Here is a 4,403-nt window from a genome sequence, read left to right as displayed (position 1 = left end):
AACAAAGATCGAGTATAAAACGGTGTAGAGCTATTTTACCTAACAGATTGGCTACTAGACCATGGCAATCTACATCACAATAAATATATGGTAGGATATTTTAGCAACTAATCAGCCTTGGTATGCCATCTCAGCTAAGCAGATTGAGTGCAGAACATGGCAAGGAAGCTTCTTAAGCAGAGCATATTGACTGTAAACTACTTCGGCAAACAGTGAGATTAACAGCGTCTATCAGCTAACATTCAGCGCTACACCGACATGCACGGGGCCTCAGTCTAGAATGCGCGTACCGTGGGAGAAGCTGACCGCCATGCGTCTCCATACGAACGTCGCCACCGGTGGCGGCGCTGACCGCCGTGCGCCTCCACAAGAACGTAGCCAGCGATGGAGGCGCGGCTAGAGGACGGCAATCTACAAGAGCATACTATGGGAGCGAGAGGATTGCCGTGCGTCCCCCTGACGAACCGCAAGGCCGACGTATCGGCGCGGTGGGGAGGGCGGCTTTGGCGAAGCGAATGGAGTGGAGGGGGACGGGGGGGAGGGGGTTTGTGGAATATTATTGGCTAGTTGGCCGAAGGGCGGTTGAATCGGATTTGGGGGGGGTTTTGGGTGGGGGGGGGATTTTCGCGCGATGGGCAGGGGGAGTTTGGCGCATGGTCGGTTTATCCAAGTGCAGTCCCACGTGTCAGTGAAGAGGCAAGCCGAAGCGCGTCCCGTTTGCGTGAGCCGTGTGTAGGACCGAACGTGTGTGGGGTGCAATGTGACTGCGACAGGAGTGATGTGAGTGTACCGCCTTTTTTTCCTTTTAAACTAGGTGCTTCGCCCCCTCAAAAAAAACTTGTTGCTTCACGCGATCCATCGATACTACTACTAGTAATCTGGTAATCCCGACAAAAATGGCGCGACCGGGTCTTTTCCCGCGCAAAATGCTGGGAGGTTGGCTTAGTTGGGTTTTTTAGGACGAGTAATGCTACACCTACGTAATCCCAGTTACGTAATTAACATAATGTGAAATGTGTGACCTGTTGATTGCAGATTGGGGGGAGGGAGGGGCCCACCACCATGAAAATCAGCGGAGGAGAGAGAGAGAGGCAATTTGCGTTAACCCTTTCGTAGGCTCCCGTAGATGTAGAAAGATGTGAAATGCGTGAATGTGTAGTGGACGTACTATTGGAGTGCCTAAGATAAATTGTGTATGTATAGACCCTATGTGTTTATTTTACTTCAAATGTTAGCTTTGTCTCGGTTCAATAAAAAGCAGAGTTGGTGATGATGGTGTGCATGTCAACCTGCAATATAGGTCGCCCGATCTATATCTAACGGATAGGAAGGAAACTATGACAATTTACCCGCACTCCTCTCCACATTTGCAGATAAGGCTTTCCCTCGTTCATCCTTTTCTCCCACAAGATCTTGATCTTCCGTGCAACGCACGGGCATCTTGCTAGTACTCCTACAATATACTATATTTTTGTGAAAGTTCATATACACCGGCCGAGATTAATGCAAACACGGCAGATTTTCATTACATTTCAAACTTTTATAGGACAGAAAAATAAAAGAAACCCGACCCTAAACCTATTCTATGGAGGCGACCGACGTCCTCCATCTGCGATCTCTATGTACGGGGGCGGGGTTCAAGACCCGTGAAGTGAAGTCGCGGTCTCCGGCGAGGAAGAGTAGAACACGGGATACAGACCGGCCAGTTGGCACACCATGCGCTCCCGCCTCCCATGCCCTACTCATCCTTGAAGGAGTCACCGACCTCGGCGGTGCCGGACGTTGAACGGCGGCAAGTAGGATGCATGGTTGACGGTGCTCCCATCGCCGGCCGCCAACGGGGCAACCACTTGTGCGGTCGTGTCCGCGTCCGGCTACGCCGCTATGGCGTCGCGAGAGGCGACTTGAGCAAGGGCGGCGACCTCGAGCTTCATCCCCGAAGACAAGCTCTCCCGCAGAGCGTTCGCGCTTGCGGTCATGGCGGATGTGGTGCCAGGTAGGAGGATGGTGCGCTATGGTGTGGAGGTTAGCTTGGCGTTGCCGCTTTAAGTACCGCATTCTGGTGAGGCCAAGCGTTCAGGTGCGTCATTAAGTCGCGTGAGTTGGTTCCTCGGGCACGGAGCCTCTTAACGACGGCATGAATGCTAGAAGCTGGTGCCGGCTAGGAACACACTGCATGACGGCGCGAGGGACGAGGGATTTGGTGTGCCAGGGTAATCAGCTGCGGTCGTGGCAACGTTGGAGATGCCCTTTGCTCACATGCGATCCCCGCATGTCATTGAAAAAGCAAGACGACCCGGCATGGTCTCAGGTCCTAAGGATGCAGTTGGCCGCGCTACACCACTCCGCGGACGCGTCGCGGCGCCCCGTGCATCCTCGACGAGCCGGGTGTTGGGGTGTGTTCGGATTGTGGACAAAGTGCACCTTACCAAAATTTTGGTCATGAACCAAAGGTTGGTCTTTGTTTGGATGGTTGCCATTTTCTTCGCATGCCAATGAACTCTAGCCAACACTAGTTCATTTTTCTTGCCAATGTCGGCCAAAGCATGGGAAACCAAAACCTCAACCAAAATTTTGGCTACCCAATGCTTTGATGGGGCAACCTTGGGCACAAACCAAACATACTATTGGTCGTGCCACGGCACTATCCACCCTCGGCACACAGAAACCGACCGTGTCTAGCGACGATGAGCGTGTCGCTCACCGTGGTCGCCGTGTCCAGAGGCGGTGCTAGAGCTGTGCCATTTGTTGGCCCCCATGACCCACATGAACGGTTGTCGGTGGTGAGGAGGTCGTGGGCCAGCTCCTCCATTGGACTAGTCTGTGCTACGTCGTCCCGACGGGTGTGCCCCACATGTCAGTTTCCCTGTTTTCCCGGCCATATTCGAGCGTCAGTGCTTCGAGTTGTGCGTTAGGCCTTTCACTATGTAGGCCAAGCGAGACAACCTATTGTTTATTTGAGTCGTTCAAGTATAATCATGTGGTGTCTTCTTATTTCTCATTCCTCTCCAACCCTCTTCTCCATCGATCATGTTGCCCTCCGGTCGAGTCCATCCTCCCGCATGCATCATTTGAACATTCCACTGAGTATCATTCGCATGTACCCACCCTAGTCATCTTTCAATCGATCTCCGGACCCCGAGATGAAATCAAGAGAGAACAAGTGGGGGCACGTGATACCTAAGGCGGATTCAAAATTTTGAACAGGTGATCATAGCATCCGCAAATCATATATAAAGGGTATTCAATGTTCATTTTGTTTTTGAACGTACAATATACTCCCTCCTATCCTTTCTAGTTTACATATAAGTTTTATGTGTAGTCAAAGTATCTCTACTTTGATCAAAAAAGTATCAACATTCAACAACGCCCAATCAACATTGTTAGATTCATACGTACACCTAGATTTGTCCTCGAGATGGTTTCCAATTTGTTTCCAACCACGTGAATGTGCTTGTTCTCGCGCATGCTCTTCCTACTAGGATTTCGCCATGTATAGCCAGTCCAATAGTAACTTTTAAGCTCCCTGTCCAATAGTACTAGTGGAGTACTGACAACATCTGTACTAGAGCATGCAGTGCTCATAGTAGTACTCCCTTCTTCCATTTATATAGGGCCTATGTGGAGGAGAGAGATGTGAAAAAGTAAGGGGAGTGAGCTCTCATGCAAGAGCCTAGCTATATACGCATTCCTAGTTAAATACAATAAATATGAAGAAAGAGATAGAGAGGAGATGGAAAAAAGTACTAATACAATAGCCAACCTTATAATTTTTTTTGCAGGAAATAGCCAACCTTATAGCCCACACTATTGTATGAGTGCATATAATAGATGATGGCTATAGATGACATGGCAGTCCCTCATAGCCATCGACTGGCTATATTATTAACCATGCTCTAATGCGTTTTTAAAACCGCATTTGACTATTGACAAGATTAATAGTACATGGGATGTATAACGCGAAAATTATATCATTGGAAACTCCTTTCACATACGAATTTGACCGTATGATTTGTGTAAGTTGCATGTCATATATTATTACTCTAACATTTGGTCAAAGTTAGCCTCGAAAAATGCATTAGGCCATGTATAGTAAATGGAAGGAGGGAGTAGTAGTGGAAGTGGATCCTCTGACGTAGGTATCCCTGCCTTACCCTCCCTTTTGGTCACTTACTAGCGGACCCCATGCTTGCTAGGCCCCGCATGTCAGTTACTCAATGGGTTCGGCCACGTCAGGGGATCCTCATCCGTAGTATACTCCCTCTGTTTTTATTTACTCCGCATAAAATGGAGGGAGTGGTAGTATAAATGATGCGGGTGGGGGAGGGGAAGGGACGTCAGATTGCTCTCAACGGCGGTCCCACAAGCGAGCAAAAATGCAAGACGAAGCGCGTTCCATTTGG

The sequence above is a fragment of the Triticum aestivum genome, chromosome 7B (genome assembly GCF_018294505.1).
Source record: "Triticum aestivum cultivar Chinese Spring chromosome 7B, IWGSC CS RefSeq v2.1, whole genome shotgun sequence".
Taxonomy (NCBI): Eukaryota; Viridiplantae; Streptophyta; class Magnoliopsida; order Poales; family Poaceae; genus Triticum; species Triticum aestivum.
This window is presented reverse-complemented; position numbering follows the sequence as displayed.